The 18,314-nt window shown below is 35.2% G+C and overlaps 1 protein-coding gene and 1 long non-coding RNA gene across 8 annotated transcripts in view; one reads left to right on the top strand and one right to left on the bottom strand.

Annotated features, from left to right (window-relative positions):
* The window catches only part of LOC112647818 (uncharacterized), a 36,744-nt gene extending 30,418 nt beyond the window's left edge, over positions 1-6,326 (top strand). The window contains exon 3 of the long non-coding RNA XR_003128488.3: positions 6,036-6,326. This is a non-coding gene — a long non-coding RNA (uncharacterized LOC112647818). The remainder of the gene's footprint in view (positions 1-6,035) is intronic.
* RIT2 (Ras like without CAAX 2) overlaps positions 1-18,314 on the bottom strand; it is a 475,191-nt gene that overhangs the window by 100,449 nt on the left and 356,428 nt on the right. The window lies entirely within an intron of this gene.

Raw genomic sequence — 18,314 nt, 5'->3', positions numbered from 1 at the left:
GAAATTGTTTCATTATCAACAATAATGCATTTGTTTGTATGAAAGCATCCAAATCATTTCACTTTTTAGGGTCTCATTTTTCTACTTAGTAAAATGATGGTGGAGAACTAGCTACTCATTACGTTTTCTTCCTGGGTATAAATGTACTTGTTTCTTACCTAAGAACTTATTTCTTACATACTTCCTGTGAGTTGTGGATAGAAAAGCAATTGGGACAGTAATAATCCACAAAGGTATATGGTATACAAACTTTAACTAGACCAAAAAAAAAAAAAAAAAGAGGAAACCTTTGCTTCATATTTGATTGTCTTTTACAAATATGTCTTTTTCTTTTTTTTCAAGAAAGTACCTGTACTTCCGTGACTTTCAGCTCACTGCTAGGTTAATACCTCTCTGAAAGCAATGATTTATACAGCCACCATTTTAGATTCAGACTCATCAGTGTCTGATAGACGCTCAAGAGTGGGATGGGTGGGGCTGAGGGCACAGCAGAAGTTTCCTGTTCTGTCTTGGGAGCCTGGGCCTGTGGAATAGTTGGGAACTGGGCGGCAGCATGATTGTCCTGGGTGTTGGACGCCAGAAGGTCAGAAGACAAAAGAGAAAAGAGTGATGAGAAGGTGGGGTAGGCAAACCTCACTTTAGAGTTTTACCTCAAAAAGGTACTGAGCTGGAGATAACAGCTCAACTTTTCCCCCAGGCTGGGTCAGTATTCACAAAGGGAAATTAAGCCCTGTAGAAATGATATGGGAGTGCCTGGGTGGCTCAGTTGGTTAAGCATCTAACTCTTGATTTTGGCTTAGGTCATGATCTCAGGGTCCTGAGATTGAGATCTGTGGCAAGCTCTGCTGAGCATGCAACATGCTTGGGATTCTCTCTTTCTCCCTCTTCCTCTGCCCCTCCCCTCCATGCACTCTCTCTCTCTCATGCTCTCTCTTATGTGCACTGGTGTGTGGATGTGTGTTTATAAAAAAAAAAAAAGAATTGATATGAATAATAGGGAACAAAAATGTCACTAGGCTGTTTAGCTTTTGTGATAAATACCTGAGTCCTGGTAGTGTTCACTTTACTTTGTGATTACCAAATAAGTCAGAGAGAACAGATCATCCTTTATGTCATCCTTCAAAAGGGAGTCATAGGTTGAATATCTCACAGTTTGTAAAAATGTCTTGTCATTTGTATAAGGATTTAATGATGCCTTTCCCTAATACCAAGAACCTCAGAATGCTGTTCTCAGTGGTATGGGCTATGGCTGCATGCCGGACAGGCCTGGACTAAGAAAAATTTCAGACAGACCCACTAGCTTCACTAACACAGTGTTTTTCAAACTTTCTGTGGGTAGGGCTCTTTTTAATTTTTTTTATCCAGCCATCACAGGTAGATACACAGTCCTACTGTGCTGGTCTGTATAGCTCAAGCCATACGCAAATAAGCATGTCAAATCAATCACGTTAGAAATGGTCTACACCCTCTTCAAGAAAACAGTTCAATGTGTTAAGCCCTTGAATGCCATGGGAATGTTAAAATGCTCTAAAATTTTTGAAGTACTTTCCATTTTTGTATTATTTCATCTCATACTACTAATACACAATTCATGGATTGGCACCTACCTCTTCAAAGGACTACTTTGAGCAGAAATGCTATTGAAAGCTGTTAATTTGAGTAAGACTTTGATGAAATCTTTTCCAATAACATTCTGTACATTAGGAGAGCACAACTACAGGAAAGGAAGATGAATAAAGAAAATACTAAAATTTAGAGCAAATCATAGTCTTTCTGGTCCTGGTTTGAGCCATTAAATAAAACTAGGACAAAACTATTTTTTATTAATTTTTAAAATACCTTACTACATTTTTAAAAACCTTATTTTAATTGAAATTAGGCATTTAAAAAAAAAAGAAATTAGGCATTTTAAGAACCTGCATACTTGAGGTTTGTGTCTACATAGTACTGAGGATATCAGGTAAATGTAGATAAACAACAGCGAAACATTGCACAGAAAAATACATGAAGCATATTAGTAAGGAAAACACTTGAGTGAATTAATCTGGCAGCAGGAAGGGTGGGTTATGGAAGAAGGGAGTACAGATGTCATGGTAATATAAAAACTTCACCAATTTAAGGATGACAAATTTCTTCTCTGAAGTGTGGAAATCCTAAGTGGCATACATAATCTGATCCCTGATTATATATTTCACTATATTGTTTTTTTTAAATTCACTATATTGTCGATTGCTTTATGTTTTAGAGACTTTTATCCAAGCAGATTAAAAGCTCATCAAAGGCTAGTTTCATGTAATATTGCTCTTTTTCTTTGACTCCATAGAACTGATGTTGACTTCTGCTGTACAGGGCAGAGTAAGATTTCAGGGAATAGCCCTTTCCACTTTTTTCAGCCCTTTTACAAACGTTCTTCCAAAGGCTTACTCTGCAATAGCATTTTTTATTAGAAAATATGATGCACTGGAGCCCTGTTAATTTTTAAAAAATAACTTCTAGATGTCCTTTTTCATTTTCTAATTATTATTGTTAGTAGTAGTAGTAGTACATGTTGATGCCAACGCTATTATATTTTATAATATTACCTCTAATTTCCCTCAGCAACTGGGTATTATGCCCAACTTCATAATGAGAAAACTGAAGTTCAGAGAGGTCGAATGCCTTGTCCCTATTCACATAGCTACTAAATGGCAGTGTTATTATGAAGTATTAAAACAGCTCTGTCTGGATCCAAAACTTACTTCCTTCATATTGCTTTGTTTTTTCCTATAAAGCATGTAACCTTTATAAATTTCCAATATCTCTTTGTCTGAAGGCCTCAGAATTTGAAAAAGTTTCAACTTTTAGATGCCCTAAAGCCCATGGATTCTGATTAAGCACTAGATAGCTTGCTTCAGCTGTTATTTACAACCAAAAAGAACAAGCATCAGAAACAGCCACATATGTTATTGAAACTGGCATACACAACTTTCCCTTGCTTGAGAAGAAGGAGCTTGCCAGAATTAGTGCACACCTCAGCTTGCAGAACTACTTCCGGCAACAACCGCCCAAGGCAGATGGGTCCTGGCAGTATGCAGCACAACACCCGGCCCAGAATGACAGGTTGATGCGAACATGACAGAAATAATCCCAGCCAGTAAACATGTTAAAAAATCTTCCTTCATCCCAAACCAATCCATTGTACACTGGAAAATGAGAAGAGCAAAATCTCAATAAACCAATAACAAAAATCAAGAAAGGGCCAAGCTCCATGTCTGACTTTAGCTGACCCCCATTAGAGGGCCATTCCTTCAGAATCAATACCCCTAATGCATAACTATAGACACTACTAATCAATGGAAAGTGATAAAGGAAGCAGAATCAATAAACATTAGAGGGGCTAGAGAGAGCAAAGAAAGAAAAAAATGCACTGAAAATACTGTACTTTGTTGAAATGAGAGGTATGGGAATTGCTTGAGAACCACCTGTTTTCTCATTAATCTAAACTATTTCCTGCACCTGAAAAAACTTATGTTTTGGCCTCAGTTGATTTTATGAGCAGATGGTTAATAGCAGTGTGACTTGAGGACTTTATTGACTTAAAAAGTATCCTTAAGAAAATTCCATGGTCTGGAATTACACCATAACAGATTTACTTTGTCATGCTAAGGTGTTCTCTTCTCCTTGGTCTTCTTATAAAATGCAAACACTCCTGGAAGACTAACATGCCGTGCCATTACTGCTGAAATATTAGTCATATAGCGTCAACGACTTAGCAAGTACTTAATATTAGTATTGCCAGATGGGATTCACAACACCATACAATATTCAGGGCTAAGAAAATGAATATATGAATGGACAATAGCCCTATTTTTTATCTATACATATTTTTATATATAACATTATATATGTATGTATATATTATACACACACACACACACACACACACACAGAACTCTGACCCGTAACATTCAGCAACCTGTCAAAGAAATCAACCCTTTTTCTACAATAAAAAGCCCAAGGAGCCCGAGAAGTAAGGCTGCTAAAAATCAGACTTATAGAAAGTCAGACTGCTATCTCTAGTGACACCCCAGGAAGCCAAACACTCCTTCTTATCCACTGGCCCAAAATGGCCAAGACTTGATAAATAACTGATTAAGCTTCCCTAATTTTTGCTCCTGCTTAGAATTTAGGACCACCCAAAAGAAGCAAACTATGCACCTTTATAACCAATCAAACAGGATGCCCATTTCTAGTTAGCATACTAGCAGCATTTCTTTTTTAACCACCAGCCTCCCTCCATCAGGGCATACCTGAAAACTTTTTTTTTTTTTAACCATAATTCTTTCTCACTACTTTGCTTGCCTTTGAATCTCTGCCAAAATGCAAGTGACAGCGGCTGATTCCCTTGCTATGAATAAATAGACCTTGCTTGTTCTCATGCTTTAGTCTTCATTTATTTTCACAGAACCTACTTACTACTTGTTTATCTGAAATTCAAATTTAACCAACATTCTAATTCTTTTTTTTATCATCTGCTAATTCTGGCAACCCTACTTATTATATACCAAGAACTGCTGTGCACATTTGATGTATATTGCTTTTAATTCACAATATCCTGAAGTAGATAATGTCATTCCCAAGTGGGGCAATGGTAGTGTAGTGACAGATAGCAACATGCTTCAGCGCTAGAAAGAAAGAGTAAAAACTACATGTGTCAGCCTGCAAATCTCATGCCCTTTACTACTCAACTTCCAAAGCCTAGCATTTCCACCTTAAAATTTGCACAGAACTCCTACTTAGGAACACCCGAATGCTGATCTATGAGCTTGAGAGGTGGCAGAAATTGGGACATAAAAATCCTAAGTAGAGGAAACACAGCTGATGTGCTAGATTGGGGAGAGGAAAGAAACAAGAGTAAATGAATGATGTGAATAGCATGTTTCTGTAAATGCTCTGATGAAAATCCCATTTAAAAAATTTCAAATAACAAGCATAATAATTATGATAGACATCTCAGAGAAACTCACACATATTTTCCTTTCTCCCTATGCCTTGCTCACCTTAAACCTGGGGGAAAAAAACAGCCTTCATTTGGCATTATAGCAGCTTCTCATTCATAAAGCCTAAACTAAATAAACCATCAGTTTCCTTGAAGCAAAGTGTGCAGTTTTTAAATATGGAATGATAAAATGTTTTCTAATTTTCCTTCTCTAAAGAGCTTACGTGATGAATTTAGGGGAAATGTGGTTTCTACAAAAAAAAAGTTTCTCACTCCTTATGATTTGCTTCTTTCGTGTAACAATAAAAATATCTAACCCATAATTTTTCCTCTTTATATACTGGAAACCCCAAATCACAGTCTAATTTGGGACTAATCTGAATTCTAATCTAAACTCTGCATTTCAGATTGCATATCCTAAGCTTCCTTTAAGATCTTACCTTCTGGGATCCCTGGGTGGCGCAGCGGTTTGGCGCCTGCCTTTGGCCCAGGGCGCGATCCTGGAGACCCAGGATCGAATCCCACATCAGGCTCCCGGTGCATGGAGCCTGCTTCTCCCTCTGCCTATGTCTCTGCCTCTCTCTCTCTCTCTGTGACTATCATAAATAAATAAAAATTAAAAAAAAAAAAAAAGATCTTACCTTCTCTATTTTTATATCTACCATTCAATAATTTTATTATAAAACAATATTTTATTACAAAACACTCAGTATATTAATTTGGATTTTGTCATTTATTTTCTCTTTCCATTTATGGGTTTTAATTTTCTTTTAAAATTATAAAATATGTAAATGCTTCCATGATTGTACAAGAGAACCTCCTTTATTTTTATTACTTCAGCCTAAGATTCTCAAGCTTTTAAGGCAGTTGATTTTTGCCATGATGGCACACTGAGTCTCCAGTTTTACTCAACCTTCCAGACCTTTGTTTAGCTCATGCCACCTAAGTCTTGCATATTTTGCATCCTATATTCATATAAAGAATGCTTTTAAACAAAGTTAGAGTTTCACATTTATTCCTACTAAATTTCACTTCTGCTGTTTCCCCACTTTTCCAGGTAACTTCCAGCCAACTGAGGAGGTAAAGAAGCACTTATTTGCTCTGGGATGATATGCAACTAATTTGTCTATTAATGACATTTTCCTTCAGGGGAAAGTATTCTTCAGGAACTTTGCCAGATTCACCTTCTGCTGTGATGCACGTTTGACTGTCATTTGTTAATTTTATTTGCGTTCATTGATCCATTAATATATATCACACCCACAACTTAACTTAGTTTCCATCTGGTGGAAAGGGTACGGGGATGTTATCAAATTGTCTAGGAAATAAAATCGCCTTGGGTCTCTTATTATCGATGTCTGTCATCCTTTAACAAAAGTGTATAAATTACCTAGTCAGAAAGAGGCTGAAATTGAAGATGCAAATATAAATTACTCATGTAAAATATTTGCTTTTCCCTCAAACCATTTTATTGAATATAACTCTCTAAAAATTAATTTATGTACATCTATATTATAGGAGAAGTGACTAGATGTCTTATAAATGTGTTCCTCAGATGCTTATCAAACATATAGGTAGAGCTGGAACTTTAAGAGAAAACTCACTTACTTTACTTTCCTACCTCAAGCTGAGATAAAATTTCAATCCCTCACTTTAAGAAGACATGTATTACAGCTTGATAAAGAAAATACTCACTCCTGACAGTTTCCACTATGGCAAAACTAACTTTCCACCAAATAACTTAGTAGCTTAATCAATAAAGAAGTCAATGCACATGTTAGCATATGGTGAATGTCCAGTGTTGCCCTTGAGCTAGGATGGATGTAGGGAAGTACAAATATGTGAAACTATTTTTAATGAAATACACCAACAACAGATGTATGTCAGATAAGTACAACTTGAAAATACAAATCACAATACTGGGTAGGATCCATATTCTTTTTAATCTAACAAAGTTTCCAAAGGACATATATTAGGAGAGAATGCTTTCACTCCAGATGTTAAATTTTCACTTAACACATTTGAGGCACTAAGTGTTAATGTTTATGGCATTCATTTTTGAATAGTGACCATGCTTTCTCCTTACCTAGGTTAACAACATCAAATTCTCCATATAATTATCTTATTAAACATTTATATGGTTTAAATGAGACTGACTCAACCTTCCAACACAGGTGTAAGTACATGATCCAGGCCTAAATCAATTAGTGAATTATATATCCTCTCACAACAGTAATAATGGGCATAGGACCACATTTTTTCAGGTCGATAAGAATCAAGTATAAGACTTTCATTCAAGCTATTAGGGAAGAGAAAAATCTCTTTTCTGCTTGTATAGTCCTTGAGACATACTACTGGCAAACAATGTGCAAGCATGAAGAATGACTATTTAGGAATGAAGTCATCTAAAAGAAAAAGTGCTCAAGAAATGAAGTCAAACTGGTTCTGGTCACTTCAGCCCCTTAGAATTATAATCTGTTAGAGTGGAAAGAAAACTTGGAGATAATCTCTTCTAATATCATTCTAAGGTATAGCAATTGAGGCCCAAGAAAGTTCAGTGAATTTATCAGGTCCTTTGTTGATCCCTAAGCCAGTGATGATATTTTATTATCATGTCTTTGTTGGAATCAGTTAAATTCACCATTTTTACCTAGCAGCTACTGTACATTAGCTATCATTCTAAGCACTATGGATATGATGGGGAATAATATGAAGTCTCTTGTCATCATATAGCTATTGACTACTGGTCAAGGCAGTAACCAGGCAATCACATAGAGTGTAATGAGTGCCACACAAAGGGTAAGCACAGTACTATGGGAGCTCCAAAAAGAGACACCATATTTGAATTATGGGAGAGAATGAGAAAGGGACAACATGTTCAACTAAAATCACCATCCATGAAGACTTCTTATATTAATGAGTAATGCCTGAAACCTGGGAACTTTAAAATCTGCCATCTCTGCCTTTCAAAAAAATCTTCAGCTGCTTATAGGTCTCTTCTGTGAACTTCTCCTGTGTCCCTACTACTAAGATACCAAAAGGAAGCAATAAAATGTTAATCTCAGGAAAATAATTTTGAGATTATCAGATACAGTTTTATGAAACTCTTTGGTGCCCTGGCTAAGATCTCTTCCAGGGCATAATTACCTATCTGAAAACTTGGTGCATAGAACTCAGACAGAGTCACAAAGGAAAAGAACTAAAGTACGAATACCTACCTACCTACACACACACACACACACACACACACACACCTGTAGAGCTCCATATTTAAAGTACAACTCTGTTGATTTATCATTTTATTGGCCTCAGTGACATTGGAATAAAGCAAGCAAGCTCAGAGGTTTCCCAATTTAGAAAGTTATTGTGACCTATTTCTGTAGAACTTTGGCCGATGTACAACTGAGACATGGATATTAGAAAATTGTTGAGGTTTGTAGCAATGACCACAGAGACCGTGATGAAACACGGTCTCTCTCTCAAGAGAAGTCTCAGAACACAGATTAAGTTTCCCAATGGAATTGATATAAAAGACAGAATCTGAAAGACAATTTGAGTTACTCTGGCAAAGAAAAGGGATAAAAATATTCTTGGAAGAGTTATATGTTACTTGCAGCAGAGATAGGACTAGTGTGACTTAACTATTAAAGATATAAAATCTAATTGATAACTTAAACAGTGCCATACATGTTAAGAGACATTTGAAAATATGTGAGTATTAATTGTATAGAAGGATGATGAGGTAACTAAAGGTAATATTAAAGTTTCTGTATAGGGTAACTTACTGCACACTGCTGCCATTAATTGCCACAAAAACATAAGCATGTTTAAGGAAAGATGATGAGTTCAATTTTGAATGCCTTGAATTTGAGAAACCTGTAGGATATAAAAATTGAGAAGCTGGATATATAGGATTGTATGTCCTATATATAACCAGTAAAAAATATCTTGATAATATAGTTTTAGTAGCATTAGCATATTGAAGACCATTGGAACAATGAGAATGGAAGAGATTGCTGAGGTGTTTATTTAGAGAAAAAGAGTTGAAGATAAAACTTCATGGGCAATAAAAATTAAGGGCTAAAAGGAAAAGAGATTACGAGTCTAGGCAGTAATTAACATTTTCCATCATGTGAAGAGGTCAAATAAGATACTAAATGAAGACAGTCAATCAAATCAGACAACAAATAATTTATTTGTTATAAGTTATTTGTAAGCTTGACTAGAGCAATTCCAATACGATATTTGGAAGAAAGGACTGAATGCATTGAGAATGAAGAAGAACGAAGAACGAAGCAGCTAATCACCATGGTCTCTGATAATTAGCAGTGGTTAAGTCAACATCCTTTGAGAATCTTCCACAAAGATTCCCTGATCTCTTGTCTATGTGATGACTCTCAGATGTGCCTGCATTATTTTGTTTGCTGTGTAACAAACTACCACACATTTAATGGCTTAAAAAACAACCATTCATTATCTCACTGTTCTTTAAGTCAAATATCTGGGATGACTCACCAAAGTTCTCTGATTAGGATCTCATAAAGCCAAAACAAAGATGTCAAGTAGGCTAGACTCTCATGTAGATGCTCAGGGGAAAGAGACCATTTTATACTCATCCAGCTTATTGGTAAAATTCAGTTTTTTGTGGTCTGTAGATCTGAGGTCCTTGTTTTCTTGGTGGTTGTAAGCCTAGAAGTGTTCTCTGCCCACATTCTTTCTTTTATGGCCATCTGCATCCTAAAAGCATCAAAGCTGGCAATGTCTTTGACTTCCCTTCCTTCTGCCATCAGCTGGGGAAAACTCTACTTTTGAAGAGTTTATGTGATTAGATTGAGCTCACCTGGAGAAACCCCCTTTCCTCAAATACTGTGAGAAGCTGGATGAGTATAAAATGGCCTCTTTCCCCTGAGCATCTACATGAGAGTCTAGCCTACTTGACATCTTTATTTTGGCTTTGCAAGATCCTAATCAGAGAACTTTGGTGAGTCATCCCAGATATTTGACTTAAAGAAATACTCACAGAAGTGAGATCTCATCATATTCATGCACAAGTAGAGGGGATTATATAAAAAAGCAAGGGTCATTTAGGATCATCCTATGTAACACACTTCTTTCTTCAGAAGAACAGAAATTTTACTAGAATTGTCACTTTACTTCTGTACATAGTCCAAACCAATGACAATAACTATAAAGTCTCTGTATTATAATATATATATGAGAGCATGTCTAAAGTACAAATTGAGCATAAACTTATACTATGAATAATAGTAATAAAAATAAACACTCCATATTCTAATAAAATAACTACTGGTATTCTATTTCTACTACCAATGTCACAGGAACTTTGGATAAAATTTCCTGTGAATCTGGGTAGTCCGGGTGGCTCAGCGGTTTAGCGCCTGCCTTTGGCCCAAGGTGTGACCCTGGAGTCCCGGGATCAAGTCCCATATCGGGCTCCCTGCATGGAGCCTGCTTCTCCCTCTGCCTATGTTCTGTCTCTTTCTATCTCTGTGTATCACATGAATAAATAAATAAAATCTTAAAAAAAAATTTCCTGTGAATCCACCCACACACATATACAGGACAAAAAGGAAAAATCAAAGCATGGATTTGAAGGCGTGAGAGAGCTACAAAGACAGTAGGAGCTGGAAAATATGAAAACCCAGAGTAGTCAGCCCAGAACATGGTTTCACTTTTCCCTTCTATGAAGACCTGTCCTGATTCTTAAAAATGTAGGTGAGAGTCTCAGAAACAGGAATAAAAACCCCACAAAAAAAATCAACATTCAGATTCTCTGGGAAATAGGAGGATAAATTTTGGAGTCCTGGATCCAGTAACATTTGGTCCTAATAAATCTATGTGCTCTGGATCGGATCATGGAAGGTTCCATCATAGGAATGAGTCCAAAATGAATGGAATCTTGCAAAGGTCAAACCCAAATTCAAATAATCTCAAACACTGAAAATAGACTGTTTACCCCAGATTTAAATTGTCCTTAGCCACCACCCAGAAAAAAAAATACAAATTTTGCTTAACAGGAAAATATTATACTAGGACTTATGCTAGTTCTAAACTATTTCATATAACAAGTCTTTAGAAAGTCAGGTCTTAAAAAATTAAGCAGATAATAAAAAAAAAGAAGTTAAATCCAAGAGAAAAAAATTGGTATTATAAACAGAACAGTGGATTCAGCCAATACAGTTACCCAGCATAGACTTTTACATAATCGTGACTAACAAATTCAAGAAATAAGATCAAGCTGAGAATTTAAGGGATACACTTCAAAATGCCAAAGAAAACTTCACAGTATCAGAAAAATACAATTCCACATGTAAATAATCTTAATAACATAGGCTCAAACATATGACAAAACTGACCTAATTTGACAGATAAAATTAACAAAAAATTCAGTAGAAATATACATTTAAGGTGCATTGTTGGCAAATTTGATCTAATTAATTTACAGAATATATCCAGTCACTGTAATATAAACATTTTTCAAATGCATGAAACAATTATAAGTATTGACCATGTATTTGCATTAAGAAAGCTTCAAATTCCAAAGAATAGAAATCATGGAATATTCCATAATAGTGAAATTAAACTTAAAAATCATTAAAAAATAGAAGTAGGATATTTTTATATTTAGATATTATTAAATATATAAATAACCAAGGCCAAAACAAACATCAAGATAAAAAACTTCTGCCCAGCAAAGGAATCCATCAACAAATAAAAAGGCAATCTACTAAATGGGAGAAGATATATATCTGATAAGGGATTAATATGCAAAGTGTAGAAAGAATACCTACAATGCTGAAAATAATCTGATTAAAATGAGAAGAGGGAAAAAAAAAAATGAGAAGAGGACCTGAATAGACATTTTTCCAATGATGATATTCAGATAACCAACAGACACATGAAAAATGCTCAACACATCACTAATCATCAGGAAAATGTAAATTAAAACCACAATGAAGTATCACCTCACACCACTCAGAATGGCAAATATCCAAACAAGAAATAACAAGTGTTAGGGCAGATGTGGAAAAGAGGAAACCCTTGCACACTATTGGTTAGAATGTAAATTGGTACAACCACTGTGGAAAACAGTATGGAGATTCCTCAAAATATTAAAAATAGAAATATCATGTGATCCAGTAATTCCACCACCAGCTATTTGCCTAACAAAAATAAAAACATTAATTCAAAAAGATATATACACCTCTACTTGTCACAGTATTATTTATTTACACTAGCCAAGATATGGAAGAAACTCGTGTCTATTGATAGGCTGATAGATGAATGGATGAAAATGTGATTCCTCCCTCTCTCTGTCTCTTACATGCACAGTCACACACCGGAATATTATTCAGCCATAAAAAAAAGAGTAATAAGATCTTTCCATTTTAGAAAATGGGTGGACTTAACGGGGTATTATCTAAGTAAAATAAGATAAAGACAAATACCATATGATTTCACTTACATGTGGAATCAAAAAGTAAAACAAATGAACAAAAACAACAATAGAAGAACAGAAAAACACTTATAAATACAGAGAACAAATTGGTAGTTACCAAAGGGGAGGTGGGTAGAAGGATGAGTAAAAAAGGTGAAGAAGACTAAGAGGCAAAAAATTCCAATTATAAAATAAGTAAGTCATGGAGATGAAAAGTGCAGCACAGAGAATATAGTCAAAATGTTGTAATAACATTGCATGGTAACAGATAGTGACTATACTTATCATGGTGAATACTCAGTAATGCAGAGAATTTTCAAATCACTATGCTGTACTCCTGAAACTAATACAATATTGTATGTCAACTATACTTGAATAAAAAAACTAATGCATGCATCAAAGAAGAAATTGATATGGAAATAAGAAAATACTATGAAATAAATTATGAAGAAAACCTTATTGCCCAGCTGCCAGGAGCATGGCGGTCACTGAACAGTCTTCCCTATTAGTCCTTTGGGAATTGGCTTTCTCCAAACTGCCTGGCCTACGTGCCATCCCAGTGTGATACAAAGTCTGAACTCCCAATTTTAATTTCTAAATGTAAACAGCTTGGAAATTATCATACCCATTCTTGAAATGAGAACAATCTTGGCCTATCATTTTAGTCAAAGGAAAATATACAGTTTTCCTTGTGTTATCCTTCTGTCCAGGAAATTACATGAACATTTGTAATTTTGTAACTCAAGAAATCTTTCTAATCCTTATATAAAATAAATTTATTATTAATAAAAATAAATTCATTTAAATATAAAAACAAATCCCTTTCAAAATCTTAAATTACTAAGGCCTCTTACCCATTGTAAATGAATTTTTTCTGCATCATTTTCACAAGTTATATTTTCTGGTAATGATCCCTAATTTTTACATTTTCTAATTATTTCCCCTGAAAAAAAATATACATTATGTATTTCATTGCCATGCTTAAACTAATTCAGGCAATAAAATGTATCTCTGGAAAGTAAAAAAAAAAAAAAAAAAAAAAAAAAAAGTCTGAACTCATGTTGAAATACAAAGGCCTGGCCATCTCAACACAAATGAGGACAATCCAAAAAGACAATTCTAGGTCTCTCAAATGGAATTGGCTGAGACTTCCTTAGGAATTTATTACAGTACAAATTCTCCCTCTGTTGCCTTCTCGTTTCTTCTCTTCCCTTTCACAGGTGTGGGATCCCAGGAAACTCTTTAATAAACATCATACATGCTAGTTTCATCTCAGAGTCTGTTTCTTACAAAAATCCAACCTATAACAAGTCCTATGGTTTTAAAAGGGTTAGGTAGTATAACATGTACAGGAATGTGAAGCCTGAGAGATCTTTTTCAATTTAAGTTAAATAAGTAGATATCTCATCACATAAAGATCTTCCTATATTCAGAGGTCTAAGTATTCGCTATTAGAACCTGGCACTTAGCGTAGAATAATATAGTTAAAATTTATACAGTACTCATCCTCTGGGAAGTTTCTGCATATTGAGCCAAAATTCAAGCAGGCTATATGGCCTTAGTGCTTTCATCTATTAGGCTGAACTGCTTATCATTCACAGAAGCACTTTGTAAAGTTTTGTTAAATAGTGATAAATAGTTTCAAAGTATAGTTCTGAAGGGGCTATTATTAGATCATTCCATTTTAGGAACTAGTAATTGGAAAAACTTGATTGAAACAGCTATTTTGGTGCTTGCAATTATTGACCTAATTTTAAGAAAAACAAAATCACTGATTGTGATTTTTCTAAGTCTATAAGTGTGTAGATCATTATTTCCAGGCCTCCTATCCTTTTGTAATTATGAAATCAGATTATGAGAAACCAGAGAGATGATTTGATTTATTGTGTTTGCCAGTGTATCTAAACATATTCTAGTCAGACTACCCAAATTCAAATCCCTACACCCCTACTTACTAGCCTTAAAACCTGAGGCAAGTTATAACTCACCTGAGTCTCTGGTCTCCCATGGATAAAAGTGTACTCACAATATTTCTCAAGCTAACTGTGAGGATTAACTGAGATTATATATGTTAAATGTTCATCATGTGTGTGGCATGTGGTAAGCACCCAATACAATTATTAATATTGATATTAATGTACTACTGAAGCACCAAATAATATTTGAGAGTGGACTTTGTCAAGAAGAAAAACCAGAAAAACCCCCTTTAACACAGAACTCTCCAAATCATACAGGGAATCATGGGGTATACCATCAGGGAATCGCCTCTTTTAACTCTAACAGGATAATGTCCATGAGTTACCTAATGTTAGCTAACCCAGTATGATGACCTGGGAAATCCTGGGGAGACAGGAAATATACCAGGTTCTCACCTCAACAGCGCAGCCAATAATGATCTATAGAACCTGAGGGAAGCCGTTTAACCCTCTTGGACCTCAAATTTCTCATCTATATGATTAGGACTGCATAAAATAAATTCCAAATTTCCTCTGAAATGTAATAATACAGAATTTTCATGGAAAGTATTCTAAAACTAAGGCCCAAAGGACACTTCCCTCCTAGTTCTAAAATATTCTATGGAGCAAAATTTATATTTAAGCAAAGCCACCCTAAAAGTATAAAGTAACAAAGTGAATAAAATGAGAATAAATCCATTTTGGGGCCATACTGGGATATCTAGGGAGGAAATATATCTGGCAATGATATTCTTTGGAGTGCTCCCCCTCTTACCTCTGTTTAATTTGCTATCAAAACAATCAGTTAACATCTGGCCAGGAAATTTAAAATGCCACCAGTTTTGAATCATTTTACCCTGGGGCATGGCTATCACTCAGTTTCACCATTACCCACATTATCTAAATTGTTTGAACATGTTTATGCACAGTTAATGGATTATATTGTAAAGAGTATGGTTGGTCTGGACATAAATCTGGTGGCAGACCTCATTTGATGATGAATGTGTTAATAGCCTTTATGCATGAATTCCTTTTACAAGTCAAGCAGAATCACTGGCAAAGATATTCCTAGAAGATGGAGTGATTTCAAAGGCTGGGGCAGATAATTGAGAATGGATGAGTGGGAAGAAAAATTTTCCATAGAAGCCAGGTGCAGAAGACTCAGTTTTACCCTTTACAGGTCCTTTGGCCTTCATAGGAGATCAATTAACGTTGTTTCTTTGACAGAGAGGTTCAGATCCCTACCTATTCTTTCTTCCTGGTTGCAAAAGTCCCACTTTGTCCAGGATGCTTAACTCCCTGCTCCCATACCCAATGATCTCATCCACTTCTGAAATTACCATCTTGACAGCTCATTAGGCATTCTCTCTACTAATATCCCCTGTCTCTATTAAATGTATCATTCTCCAACTACTCTCTAATTCTTACAAGTCAGGAACCAGAGGTTATATTCTTTTATATCCTCCACATTGCCTCCCACAGCAGTGTGCATATAAGAGGTAGTCATGACTGAGGAGATGAAGAAAATAAATGAATCCATGAATTTATGAACTAAAGTGGTTAATGCCAATGACAAAAAAAATAATCTTTGCCTAGTTTTGTCTAGTTCCACTATTTTACTCAGTTAATGCCAAAAATCCAGCAAAAATGAGACTACCATTACTCAGATGTCCCTATTTCAGGGTGGTCATTCTCTTTCCTGCCTCTGTAGAGCTACTGGATACTTTATATTTGTGACGTGCTTATAATTTATAATTTACTTTCTAATATGGAATCCTGTTTAATCTTGACAATAAGCTAGAAGCAAATGTAAAAATCTTAATTTTGCCCATAAATTGTCTTAGAATCTGAGTATTATAGAACAGGACATGGGAAAGTAATGTTTTGGAAATATAACAGAAACAAGCATAACAACACAGAAATGAAAGGTGAGAGATTCTTCAGAATTGTGCTCAATAATGCCTATCTTATTTATAAAATCAGAGACACCAGTAGAACGGTTGGTTGAAAGGCAGTTGTTTTCAACATTTTCTTCCTTTCCTTCCTTCTTTCTACCTTTGTACTCTTGAAAGACAGGTAAGGGTCTCACAGCAGAAAAGTAACACTTATGGGTAAAGTTTGCTTTCTGAGGGGCTGTTGAGCTGTGATGGGCTGCAGGATACATCCAGGGGATTCTGTGTATGTGTGCAAAGTCATCCCTGATCTCTGCCTGCGGGCAGACACTAGGCCATGCCTCCAACTTCAGTTAGAAGCATAGCACAAGGATGCAACAGTGCTAACCTGCAAACACTGTCATTCTCAATGTTCCAGCATGGATTTGTAACCTCTAAATTAAGTCATTAATTCTTCAAGACATTGATCAAACACAAAGTATACCTTAAAAGAGTTAAGTGGCATATTATGATACTGCTCACTTGCATTTAAAGTTTAAAACATCTAGATGAATTAGTTAATCAGGCTCCTAGCTGTTGTTTTAAATCCATGATATGGCTCTAAAACTTAGGAAAGCTCAGTTTTGGTAGAAATTTAAGGTTGTAAAAAAGGCTATAATGAATTTAGAGCATAAAGGATCACAGATAAAAATCCTAGTGGATTAGGGGCATGAGTAAATACCAGCAGGCTCTGAACAGCTGAACTGAGTTTGAAGTAATGTGGCTTTTATCACACAATATTCAGACCAGGTCTCCTTCTTCATTTGCACCAGCTGTTTGCTGCTCAGTGATGGTGTTGAGCAACACAGAATCAAAGCTAAATGACAGTGAAGTCCATTTCCAAACATTTTCCATTTCAAAGATTCACTCTCCTTTGTGATCACATGCCCTTCCTAACTCTATTGCTTCTGCCTATGCAGTTTATAATTTACATGTCTAGGTAAAATTCAGTAGATTAACTTAATTCTCTTTTGAAATTTTCTTTTAAGGATTCTGTAATAACGTAGGATAAATTTATGGTACACCTTGTATGTATGCTTAAAGTTATATGTTTACTATTGATAAAATAATTTTTAAAAATAGATCTGCTAGGACATTTGGGCTACTTAATGAGTTGCTATAGAATTGTCACAATTGGGACTGCTTTGCTGCATATGACAAGCTCTTATATTTTCATAAACCCTTGATTATGCACAAGTCAGAATTCAAATGCATCACTAGCATAAACTCAGGCTATGTCTAAGCATAGCAACTAAATCCATCATTTAGAATAAATGGATAATGTCTCTGTTCTCTGAATTCCTATAACTTCATCATGAGTATTTTCTAACATTTGCATGTTAAAAGCATAAAATATGAAGGAAACAGATAATCTTATACTTGAACAGGTTGCCAGTTCTGTGGGATCCATTTTCTCACCTATGACTATATTTTAGGCTCCTCTCCTCAGACCTTAAACTATTATTGTTTTAATTCTGATTCTGAAGAATTTCTGAGAATCTGAGTCCCTTTCTTATAGATGTGTCGCTCTAGCAGAAGCTATTAAAATCTTGTGTACTTACTCAATAGTTTTAACTAATTATATAGGTTTTCAAGCTAGTTTTGGCTCTGCAGAAAAATGTAACTCAAATATTTCTCCCTAAATCTCTGACTTGTGTGTTTAAAAATAGGTTGAAATAAATGCCGATAGAGGAATTCTGGGTTCATACACTGATCAAAGGGTTAAATTTGATCTATGCAAAAGAACCTTATCTTCCTCTTGGAAGTTCTATTGAACTTCATAGAAATATCCTTCTCTACCTTCTTTTATTATAACATGACTAGCACAGCTTATCATCTTGCTTGATCCTTCAACTGTATCATACAATTTAGCAATTTATAACTTTAAAAAATATTTTTTACAAATTTTCTGTCTCTACAATTAGGTTGTGAACTCCTTGAGGGTAAGAGCCACATCTTACACTTCTTTGGTTTCCATATTCTATGGATCA

The sequence above is a fragment of the Canis lupus genome, chromosome 7, assembly GCF_003254725.2.
Source record: "Canis lupus dingo isolate Sandy chromosome 7, ASM325472v2, whole genome shotgun sequence".
Lineage (NCBI taxonomy): Eukaryota > Metazoa > Chordata > Mammalia > Carnivora > Canidae > Canis > Canis lupus.
The sequence above is the reverse complement of the archived record's forward strand: the minus strand, read 5'-3'. Positions and strand labels throughout refer to the sequence as shown.